Source organism: Triturus cristatus, unplaced genomic scaffold (genome assembly GCF_964204655.1).
Source record: "Triturus cristatus unplaced genomic scaffold, aTriCri1.1 SCAFFOLD_572, whole genome shotgun sequence".
Lineage (NCBI taxonomy): Eukaryota > Metazoa > Chordata > Amphibia > Caudata > Salamandridae > Triturus > Triturus cristatus.
Genome location: NW_028188037.1, coordinates 110,812 through 120,214, shown reverse-complemented (window position 1 = coordinate 120,214; position 9,403 = coordinate 110,812). Strand labels below are relative to the sequence as shown.

General features: G+C 44.5%; 23 non-coding genes across 23 annotated transcripts; 5 read left to right on the top strand and 18 right to left on the bottom strand.

Annotated features, from left to right (window-relative positions):
• Positions 1 to 579: 579 nt before the first annotated feature.
• TRNAA-UGC (transfer RNA alanine (anticodon UGC)) lies at positions 580 to 651 on the bottom strand. Its single transcript has one exon. It is a non-coding gene; the product is annotated as a tRNA-Ala (tRNA).
• A 157-nt stretch (positions 652 to 808) lies between these two features.
• TRNAM-CAU (transfer RNA methionine (anticodon CAU)) lies at positions 809 to 881 on the top strand. The gene has a single exon. It is a non-coding gene; the product is annotated as a tRNA-Met (tRNA).
• Positions 882 to 1,080: 199 nt separating this feature from the next.
• Positions 1,081 to 1,152, bottom strand: TRNAA-CGC (transfer RNA alanine (anticodon CGC)). Its single transcript has one exon. It is a non-coding gene; the product is annotated as a tRNA-Ala (tRNA).
• A 129-nt stretch (positions 1,153 to 1,281) lies between these two features.
• TRNAY-GUA (transfer RNA tyrosine (anticodon GUA)) lies at positions 1,282 to 1,367 on the bottom strand. The gene is given in 2 exon segments: positions 1,282 to 1,317; positions 1,331 to 1,367. It is a non-coding gene; the product is annotated as a tRNA-Tyr (tRNA).
• A 768-nt stretch (positions 1,368 to 2,135) lies between these two features.
• On the bottom strand, positions 2,136 to 2,207 carry TRNAA-UGC (transfer RNA alanine (anticodon UGC)). Its single transcript has one exon. It is a non-coding gene; the product is annotated as a tRNA-Ala (tRNA).
• A 157-nt stretch (positions 2,208 to 2,364) lies between these two features.
• TRNAM-CAU (transfer RNA methionine (anticodon CAU)) lies at positions 2,365 to 2,437 on the top strand. The gene has a single exon. It is a non-coding gene; the product is annotated as a tRNA-Met (tRNA).
• Positions 2,438 to 2,636: 199 nt separating this feature from the next.
• On the bottom strand, positions 2,637 to 2,708 carry TRNAA-CGC (transfer RNA alanine (anticodon CGC)). Its single transcript has one exon. It is a non-coding gene; the product is annotated as a tRNA-Ala (tRNA).
• Positions 2,709 to 2,837: 129 nt separating this feature from the next.
• On the bottom strand, positions 2,838 to 2,923 carry TRNAY-GUA (transfer RNA tyrosine (anticodon GUA)). Its single transcript is given in 2 exon segments — positions 2,838 to 2,873; positions 2,887 to 2,923. It is a non-coding gene; the product is annotated as a tRNA-Tyr (tRNA).
• A 768-nt stretch (positions 2,924 to 3,691) lies between these two features.
• TRNAA-UGC (transfer RNA alanine (anticodon UGC)) lies at positions 3,692 to 3,763 on the bottom strand. The gene has a single exon. It is a non-coding gene; the product is annotated as a tRNA-Ala (tRNA).
• Positions 3,764 to 3,920: 157 nt separating this feature from the next.
• On the top strand, positions 3,921 to 3,993 carry TRNAM-CAU (transfer RNA methionine (anticodon CAU)). Its single transcript has one exon. It is a non-coding gene; the product is annotated as a tRNA-Met (tRNA).
• Positions 3,994 to 4,192: 199 nt separating this feature from the next.
• Positions 4,193 to 4,264, bottom strand: TRNAA-CGC (transfer RNA alanine (anticodon CGC)). Its single transcript has one exon. It is a non-coding gene; the product is annotated as a tRNA-Ala (tRNA).
• A 129-nt stretch (positions 4,265 to 4,393) lies between these two features.
• Positions 4,394 to 4,479, bottom strand: TRNAY-GUA (transfer RNA tyrosine (anticodon GUA)). The gene is given in 2 exon segments: positions 4,394 to 4,429; positions 4,443 to 4,479. It is a non-coding gene; the product is annotated as a tRNA-Tyr (tRNA).
• Positions 4,480 to 5,247: 768 nt separating this feature from the next.
• On the bottom strand, positions 5,248 to 5,319 carry TRNAA-UGC (transfer RNA alanine (anticodon UGC)). Its single transcript has one exon. It is a non-coding gene; the product is annotated as a tRNA-Ala (tRNA).
• Positions 5,320 to 5,476: 157 nt separating this feature from the next.
• On the top strand, positions 5,477 to 5,549 carry TRNAM-CAU (transfer RNA methionine (anticodon CAU)). The gene has a single exon. It is a non-coding gene; the product is annotated as a tRNA-Met (tRNA).
• A 199-nt stretch (positions 5,550 to 5,748) lies between these two features.
• Positions 5,749 to 5,820, bottom strand: TRNAA-CGC (transfer RNA alanine (anticodon CGC)). The gene has a single exon. It is a non-coding gene; the product is annotated as a tRNA-Ala (tRNA).
• A 129-nt stretch (positions 5,821 to 5,949) lies between these two features.
• On the bottom strand, positions 5,950 to 6,035 carry TRNAY-GUA (transfer RNA tyrosine (anticodon GUA)). Its single transcript is given in 2 exon segments — positions 5,950 to 5,985; positions 5,999 to 6,035. It is a non-coding gene; the product is annotated as a tRNA-Tyr (tRNA).
• Positions 6,036 to 6,803: 768 nt separating this feature from the next.
• On the bottom strand, positions 6,804 to 6,875 carry TRNAA-UGC (transfer RNA alanine (anticodon UGC)). The gene has a single exon. It is a non-coding gene; the product is annotated as a tRNA-Ala (tRNA).
• Positions 6,876 to 7,032: 157 nt separating this feature from the next.
• Positions 7,033 to 7,105, top strand: TRNAM-CAU (transfer RNA methionine (anticodon CAU)). Its single transcript has one exon. It is a non-coding gene; the product is annotated as a tRNA-Met (tRNA).
• Positions 7,106 to 7,304: 199 nt separating this feature from the next.
• On the bottom strand, positions 7,305 to 7,376 carry TRNAA-CGC (transfer RNA alanine (anticodon CGC)). Its single transcript has one exon. It is a non-coding gene; the product is annotated as a tRNA-Ala (tRNA).
• A 129-nt stretch (positions 7,377 to 7,505) lies between these two features.
• TRNAY-GUA (transfer RNA tyrosine (anticodon GUA)) lies at positions 7,506 to 7,591 on the bottom strand. The gene is given in 2 exon segments: positions 7,506 to 7,541; positions 7,555 to 7,591. It is a non-coding gene; the product is annotated as a tRNA-Tyr (tRNA).
• Positions 7,592 to 8,359: 768 nt separating this feature from the next.
• On the bottom strand, positions 8,360 to 8,431 carry TRNAA-UGC (transfer RNA alanine (anticodon UGC)). Its single transcript has one exon. It is a non-coding gene; the product is annotated as a tRNA-Ala (tRNA).
• A 429-nt stretch (positions 8,432 to 8,860) lies between these two features.
• Positions 8,861 to 8,932, bottom strand: TRNAA-CGC (transfer RNA alanine (anticodon CGC)). Its single transcript has one exon. It is a non-coding gene; the product is annotated as a tRNA-Ala (tRNA).
• Positions 8,933 to 9,061: 129 nt separating this feature from the next.
• TRNAY-GUA (transfer RNA tyrosine (anticodon GUA)) lies at positions 9,062 to 9,147 on the bottom strand. The gene is given in 2 exon segments: positions 9,062 to 9,097; positions 9,111 to 9,147. It is a non-coding gene; the product is annotated as a tRNA-Tyr (tRNA).
• Positions 9,148 to 9,403: the final 256 nt, after the last annotated feature.

Below are 9,403 nucleotides of genomic sequence, written 5' to 3'. Positions count from 1 at the left end.
GTTCTGTCTTGGCTTGGGGATAAGCAGGGGTGCTCCAAATTTCAATTTTACAGAAAGGAAAGGAACTTTGATACAAAGACCTTGGGCAGCATTGGTGGCAAATGGATGGCTGCGCGGAACCATGAAAGAAATGACAGAAAGTTATGGGAGTCATTACTACGCACCCAGCATCAAGAACGTGCATTTTGGATGCATTTTCAAAAGGAAAGAGAACGGAAAAATCTGTAGATTGAAGGTGATTGAGATAAACAAAATATTCCGTTTTTCTAAAAGCTACTGTAAAGAGTCTCTGGTTTAGAAGAAGAACCCTTACCAATGATCAAGAGAGATGCGACAGATTTCTATCATCAAAGCATTATGGTTGTCAAGATGAATCATCACTTTGATGTCTTCAACAAGTAGGATTCTTTTGATCTATAATCATCAAAAATGAGATAGCCCCATTTCATGGGATTTTTCAAGGCAAACGTCTGACAGATTAAGCGGGGTCCTCATCCCGGTTGGAGGACATATCTCTTCCTTCATCATGATGCCAGCCTAGCTTTCGGCCCAAAATCCAAGGTAAGCATGGCAAAAGTCTGGAGATGCCGGGGATTGAACCCGGGGCCTCATACATGCAAAGCATGCGCTCTACCACTGAGCTACATCCCCACTTCTGCAAGGTTTGACTGTATGATTGGAAACCCTGCATTGAACCGACGGCCACATCACCCCATTCGACTCTGCAGTATACAATGTCAGTCAGGAAAATCCTTCAGCCTTGTACCTGGATGATCTTCATGGTCTTATGTACAGATGCCTATATACAGCCTTCTTAGCGCAGTAGGCAGCGCGTCAGTCTCATAATCTGAAGGTCCTGAGTTCGATCCTCAGAGAGGGCATTTATTTCCTTCTTTTGGAATGCAAAATTCTCCGATTTTCTTGAAATGCGCAAACTATGCCTAGTTCAAAGATTTTTCCAAAGCAAATGTCTGACTATTTAAGTGGGGCTCTCACCCCAACTGCATGACAAACTTCTTCTTTCTGCATGATGGCAGGCTAGCCTTCTGGAAAAAAGCCAAGATAAGGAACAGAGGCTCCTGGAGATGCCGGGGATTGAACCCGGGACCTCATACATGCGAAGCATGCGCTCTACCACTGAGCTACATCCCCACTTTTGCACTCGAGCTGTTTGATGGATGCAAGGAATCCCTGAAACCCAGGGACTGCAAAGTCTCGATCATAATCAATGGAAGGTATTGTTTGAATAAAAGTGAAAGATATGGAAATCGAAGCAAAAAATCCTTCGAGCCGGATTTGAACCAGCGACCTAAGGATGTCTGACTTTATGCTACAGTCCTCCGCTCTACCAACTGAGCTATCGAAGGAGTGGCTGAAGTATCTTTCAGCGCTGTAATTATCTCTCGCTCAAGAAAGGTTGTGGGGGTGGGGATCAGGAGCAGATCGATGAAAATCATGAACATTACCTGCAGCTCCCTCTCAAAGTCACCAGTTCTTAGAGCACACTGTAAGGTACGTCTTATCACCCCAAAGGAGGATTTCAGACCAAAGTTCATGTTCTGTCTTGGCTTGGGGATAAGCAGGGGTGCTCCAAATTTCAATTTTACAGAAAGGAAAGGAACTTTGATACAAAGACCTTGGGCAGCATTGGTGGCAAATGGATGGCTGCGCGGAACCATGAAAGAAATGACAGAAAGTTATGGGAGTCATTACTACGCACCCAGCATCAAGAACGTGCATTTTGGATGCATTTTCAAAAGGAAAGAGAACGGAAAAATCTGTAGATTGAAGGTGATTGAGATAAACAAAATATTCCGTTTTTCTAAAAGCTACTGTAAAGAGTCTCTGGTTTAGAAGAAGAACCCTTACCAATGATCAAGAGAGATGCGACAGATTTCTATCATCAAAGCATTATGGTTGTCAAGATGAATCATCACTTTGATGTCTTCAACAAGTAGGATTCTTTTGATCTATAATCATCAAAAATGAGATAGCCCCATTTCATGGGATTTTTCAAGGCAAACGTCTGACAGATTAAGCGGGGTCCTCATCCCGGTTGGAGGACATATCTCTTCCTTCATCATGATGCCAGCCTAGCTTTCGGCCCAAAATCCAAGGTAAGCATGGCAAAAGTCTGGAGATGCCGGGGATTGAACCCGGGGCCTCATACATGCAAAGCATGCGCTCTACCACTGAGCTACATCCCCACTTCTGCAAGGTTTGACTGTATGATTGGAAACCCTGCATTGAACCGACGGCCACATCACCCCATTCGACTCTGCAGTATACAATGTCAGTCAGGAAAATCCTTCAGCCTTGTACCTGGATGATCTTCATGGTCTTATGTACAGATGCCTATATACAGCCTTCTTAGCGCAGTAGGCAGCGCGTCAGTCTCATAATCTGAAGGTCCTGAGTTCGATCCTCAGAGAGGGCATTTATTTCCTTCTTTTGGAATGCAAAATTCTCCGATTTTCTTGAAATGCGCAAACTATGCCTAGTTCAAAGATTTTTCCAAAGCAAATGTCTGACTATTTAAGTGGGGCTCTCACCCCAACTGCATGACAAACTTCTTCTTTCTGCATGATGGCAGGCTAGCCTTCTGGAAAAAAGCCAAGATAAGGAACAGAGGCTCCTGGAGATGCCGGGGATTGAACCCGGGACCTCATACATGCGAAGCATGCGCTCTACCACTGAGCTACATCCCCACTTTTGCACTCGAGCTGTTTGATGGATGCAAGGAATCCCTGAAACCCAGGGACTGCAAAGTCTCGATCATAATCAATGGAAGGTATTGTTTGAATAAAAGTGAAAGATATGGAAATCGAAGCAAAAAATCCTTCGAGCCGGATTTGAACCAGCGACCTAAGGATGTCTGACTTTATGCTACAGTCCTCCGCTCTACCAACTGAGCTATCGAAGGAGTGGCTGAAGTATCTTTCAGCGCTGTAATTATCTCTCGCTCAAGAAAGGTTGTGGGGGTGGGGATCAGGAGCAGATCGATGAAAATCATGAACATTACCTGCAGCTCCCTCTCAAAGTCACCAGTTCTTAGAGCACACTGTAAGGTACGTCTTATCACCCCAAAGGAGGATTTCAGACCAAAGTTCATGTTCTGTCTTGGCTTGGGGATAAGCAGGGGTGCTCCAAATTTCAATTTTACAGAAAGGAAAGGAACTTTGATACAAAGACCTTGGGCAGCATTGGTGGCAAATGGATGGCTGCGCGGAACCATGAAAGAAATGACAGAAAGTTATGGGAGTCATTACTACGCACCCAGCATCAAGAACGTGCATTTTGGATGCATTTTCAAAAGGAAAGAGAACGGAAAAATCTGTAGATTGAAGGTGATTGAGATAAACAAAATATTCCGTTTTTCTAAAAGCTACTGTAAAGAGTCTCTGGTTTAGAAGAAGAACCCTTACCAATGATCAAGAGAGATGCGACAGATTTCTATCATCAAAGCATTATGGTTGTCAAGATGAATCATCACTTTGATGTCTTCAACAAGTAGGATTCTTTTGATCTATAATCATCAAAAATGAGATAGCCCCATTTCATGGGATTTTTCAAGGCAAACGTCTGACAGATTAAGCGGGGTCCTCATCCCGGTTGGAGGACATATCTCTTCCTTCATCATGATGCCAGCCTAGCTTTCGGCCCAAAATCCAAGGTAAGCATGGCAAAAGTCTGGAGATGCCGGGGATTGAACCCGGGGCCTCATACATGCAAAGCATGCGCTCTACCACTGAGCTACATCCCCACTTCTGCAAGGTTTGACTGTATGATTGGAAACCCTGCATTGAACCGACGGCCACATCACCCCATTCGACTCTGCAGTATACAATGTCAGTCAGGAAAATCCTTCAGCCTTGTACCTGGATGATCTTCATGGTCTTATGTACAGATGCCTATATACAGCCTTCTTAGCGCAGTAGGCAGCGCGTCAGTCTCATAATCTGAAGGTCCTGAGTTCGATCCTCAGAGAGGGCATTTATTTCCTTCTTTTGGAATGCAAAATTCTCCGATTTTCTTGAAATGCGCAAACTATGCCTAGTTCAAAGATTTTTCCAAAGCAAATGTCTGACTATTTAAGTGGGGCTCTCACCCCAACTGCATGACAAACTTCTTCTTTCTGCATGATGGCAGGCTAGCCTTCTGGAAAAAAGCCAAGATAAGGAACAGAGGCTCCTGGAGATGCCGGGGATTGAACCCGGGACCTCATACATGCGAAGCATGCGCTCTACCACTGAGCTACATCCCCACTTTTGCACTCGAGCTGTTTGATGGATGCAAGGAATCCCTGAAACCCAGGGACTGCAAAGTCTCGATCATAATCAATGGAAGGTATTGTTTGAATAAAAGTGAAAGATATGGAAATCGAAGCAAAAAATCCTTCGAGCCGGATTTGAACCAGCGACCTAAGGATGTCTGACTTTATGCTACAGTCCTCCGCTCTACCAACTGAGCTATCGAAGGAGTGGCTGAAGTATCTTTCAGCGCTGTAATTATCTCTCGCTCAAGAAAGGTTGTGGGGGTGGGGATCAGGAGCAGATCGATGAAAATCATGAACATTACCTGCAGCTCCCTCTCAAAGTCACCAGTTCTTAGAGCACACTGTAAGGTACGTCTTATCACCCCAAAGGAGGATTTCAGACCAAAGTTCATGTTCTGTCTTGGCTTGGGGATAAGCAGGGGTGCTCCAAATTTCAATTTTACAGAAAGGAAAGGAACTTTGATACAAAGACCTTGGGCAGCATTGGTGGCAAATGGATGGCTGCGCGGAACCATGAAAGAAATGACAGAAAGTTATGGGAGTCATTACTACGCACCCAGCATCAAGAACGTGCATTTTGGATGCATTTTCAAAAGGAAAGAGAACGGAAAAATCTGTAGATTGAAGGTGATTGAGATAAACAAAATATTCCGTTTTTCTAAAAGCTACTGTAAAGAGTCTCTGGTTTAGAAGAAGAACCCTTACCAATGATCAAGAGAGATGCGACAGATTTCTATCATCAAAGCATTATGGTTGTCAAGATGAATCATCACTTTGATGTCTTCAACAAGTAGGATTCTTTTGATCTATAATCATCAAAAATGAGATAGCCCCATTTCATGGGATTTTTCAAGGCAAACGTCTGACAGATTAAGCGGGGTCCTCATCCCGGTTGGAGGACATATCTCTTCCTTCATCATGATGCCAGCCTAGCTTTCGGCCCAAAATCCAAGGTAAGCATGGCAAAAGTCTGGAGATGCCGGGGATTGAACCCGGGGCCTCATACATGCAAAGCATGCGCTCTACCACTGAGCTACATCCCCACTTCTGCAAGGTTTGACTGTATGATTGGAAACCCTGCATTGAACCGACGGCCACATCACCCCATTCGACTCTGCAGTATACAATGTCAGTCAGGAAAATCCTTCAGCCTTGTACCTGGATGATCTTCATGGTCTTATGTACAGATGCCTATATACAGCCTTCTTAGCGCAGTAGGCAGCGCGTCAGTCTCATAATCTGAAGGTCCTGAGTTCGATCCTCAGAGAGGGCATTTATTTCCTTCTTTTGGAATGCAAAATTCTCCGATTTTCTTGAAATGCGCAAACTATGCCTAGTTCAAAGATTTTTCCAAAGCAAATGTCTGACTATTTAAGTGGGGCTCTCACCCCAACTGCATGACAAACTTCTTCTTTCTGCATGATGGCAGGCTAGCCTTCTGGAAAAAAGCCAAGATAAGGAACAGAGGCTCCTGGAGATGCCGGGGATTGAACCCGGGACCTCATACATGCGAAGCATGCGCTCTACCACTGAGCTACATCCCCACTTTTGCACTCGAGCTGTTTGATGGATGCAAGGAATCCCTGAAACCCAGGGACTGCAAAGTCTCGATCATAATCAATGGAAGGTATTGTTTGAATAAAAGTGAAAGATATGGAAATCGAAGCAAAAAATCCTTCGAGCCGGATTTGAACCAGCGACCTAAGGATGTCTGACTTTATGCTACAGTCCTCCGCTCTACCAACTGAGCTATCGAAGGAGTGGCTGAAGTATCTTTCAGCGCTGTAATTATCTCTCGCTCAAGAAAGGTTGTGGGGGTGGGGATCAGGAGCAGATCGATGAAAATCATGAACATTACCTGCAGCTCCCTCTCAAAGTCACCAGTTCTTAGAGCACACTGTAAGGTACGTCTTATCACCCCAAAGGAGGATTTCAGACCAAAGTTCATGTTCTGTCTTGGCTTGGGGATAAGCAGGGGTGCTCCAAATTTCAATTTTACAGAAAGGAAAGGAACTTTGATACAAAGACCTTGGGCAGCATTGGTGGCAAATGGATGGCTGCGCGGAACCATGAAAGAAATGACAGAAAGTTATGGGAGTCATTACTACGCACCCAGCATCAAGAACGTGCATTTTGGATGCATTTTCAAAAGGAAAGAGAACGGAAAAATCTGTAGATTGAAGGTGATTGAGATAAACAAAATATTCCGTTTTTCTAAAAGCTACTGTAAAGAGTCTCTGGTTTAGAAGAAGAACCCTTACCAATGATCAAGAGAGATGCGACAGATTTCTATCATCAAAGCATTATGGTTGTCAAGATGAATCATCACTTTGATGTCTTCAACAAGTAGGATTCTTTTGATCTATAATCATCAAAAATGAGATAGCCCCATTTCATGGGATTTTTCAAGGCAAACGTCTGACAGATTAAGCGGGGTCCTCATCCCGGTTGGAGGACATATCTCTTCCTTCATCATGATGCCAGCCTAGCTTTCGGCCCAAAATCCAAGGTAAGCATGGCAAAAGTCTGGAGATGCCGGGGATTGAACCCGGGGCCTCATACATGCAAAGCATGCGCTCTACCACTGAGCTACATCCCCACTTCTGCAACGTTTGACTGTATGATTGGAAACCCTGCATTGAACCGACGGCCACATCACCCCATTCGACTCTGCAGTATACAATGTCAGTCAGGAAAATCCTTCAGCCTTGTACCTGGATGATCTTCATGGTCTTATGTACAGATGCCTATATACAGCCTTCTTAGCGCAGTAGGCAGCGCGTCAGTCTCATAATCTGAAGGTCCTGAGTTCGATCCTCAGAGAGGGCATTTATTTCCTTCTTTTGGAATGCAAAATTCTCCGATTTTCTTGAAATGCGCAAACTATGCCTAGTTCAAAGATTTTTCCAAAGCAAATGTCTGACTATTTAAGTGGGGCTCTCACCCCAACTGCATGACAAACTTCTTCTTTCTGCATGATGGCAGGCTAGCCTTCTGGAAAAAAGCCAAGATAAGGAACAGAGGCTCCTGGAGATGCCGGGGATTGAACCCGGGACCTCATACATGCGAAGCATGCGCTCTACCACTGAGCTACATCCCCACTTTTGCACTCGAGCTGTTTGATGGATGCAAGGAATCCCTGAAACCCAGGGACTGCAAAGTCTCGATCATAATCAATGGAAGGTATTGTTTGAATAAAAGTGAAAGATATGGAAATCGAAGCAAAAAATCCTTCGAGCCGGATTTGAACCAGCGACCTAAGGATGTCTGACTTTATGCTACAGTCCTCCGCTCTACCAACTGAGCTATCGAAGGAGTGGCTGAAGTATCTTTCAGCGCTGTAATTATCTCTCGCTCAAGAAAGGTTGTGGGGGTGGGGATCAGGAGCAGATCGATGAAAATCATGAACATTACCTGCAGCTCCCTCTCAAAGTCACCAGTTCTTAGAGCACACTGTAAGGTACGTCTTATCACCCCAAAGGAGGATTTCAGACCAAAGTTCATGTTCTGTCTTGGCTTGGGGATAAGCAGGGGTGCTCCAAATTTCAATTTTACAGAAAGGAAAGGAACTTTGATACAAAGACCTTGGGCAGCATTGGTGGCAAATGGATGGCTGCGCGGAACCATGAAAGAAATGACAGAAAGTTATGGGAGTCATTACTACGCACCCAGCATCAAGAACGTGCATTTTGGATGCATTTTCAAAAGGAAAGAGAACGGAAAAATCTGTAGATTGAAGGTGATTGAGATAAACAAAATATTCCGTTTTTCTAAAAGCTACTGTAAAGAGTCTCTGGTTTAGAAGAAGAACCCTTACCAATGATCAAGAGAGATGCAACAGATTTCTATCATCAAAGCATTATGGTTGTCAAGATGAATCATCACTTTGATGTCTTCAACAAGTAGGATTCTTTTGATCTATAATCATCAAAAATGAGATAGCCCCATTTCATGGGATTTTTCAAGGCAAACGTCTGACAGATTAAGCGGGGTCCTCATCCCGGTTGGAGGACATATCTCTTCCTTCATCATGATGCCAGCCTAGCTTTCGGCCCAAAATCCAAGGTAAGCATGGCAAAAGTCTGGAGATGCCGGGGATTGAACCCGGGGCCTCATACATGCAAAGCATGCGCTCTACCACTGAGCTACATCCCCACTTCTGCAAGGTTTGACTGTATGATTGGAAACCCTGCATTGAACCGACGGCCACATCACCCCATTCGACTCTGCAGTATACAATGTCAGTCAGGAAAATCCTTCAGCCTTGTACCTGGATGATCTTCATGGTCTTATGTACAGATGCCTATATACAGTCTTCTTAGCGCAGTAGGCAGCGCGTCAGTCTCATAATCTGAAGGTCCTGAGTTCGATCCTCAGAGAGGGCATTTATTTCCTTCTTTTGGAATGCAAAATTCTCCGATTTTCTTGAAATGCGCAAACTATGCCTAGTTCAAAGATTTTTCCAAAGCAAATGTCTGACTATTTAAGTGGGGCTCTCACCCCAACTGCATGACAAACTTCTTCTTTCTGCATGATGGCAGGCTAGCCTTCTGGAAAAAAGCCAAGATAAGGAACAGAGGCTCCTGGAGATGCCGGGGATTGAACCCGGGACCTCATACATGCGAAGCATGCGCTCTACCACTGAGCTACATCCCCACTTTTGCCCTCGAGCTGTTTGATGGATGCAAGGAATCCCTGAAACCCAGGGACTGCAAAGTCTCGATCATAATCAATGGAAGGTATTGTTTGAATAAAAGTGAAATATATGGAAATCGAAGCAAAAAATCCTTCGAGCCGGATTTGAACCAGCGACCTAAGGATGTCTGACTTTATGCTACAGTCCTCCGCTCTACCAACTGAGCTATCGAAGGAGTGGCTGAAGTATCTTTCAGCGCTGTAATTATCTCTCGCTCAAGAAAGGTTGTGGGGGTGGGGATCAGGAGCAGATCGATGAAAATCATGAACATTACCTGCAGCTCCCTCTCAAAGTCACCAGTTCTTAGAGCACACTGTAAGGTACGTCTTATCACCCCAAAGGAGGATTTCAGACCAAAGTTCATGTTCTGTCTTGGCTTGGGGATAAGCAGGGGTGCTCCAAATTTCAATTTTACAGAAAGGAAAGGAACT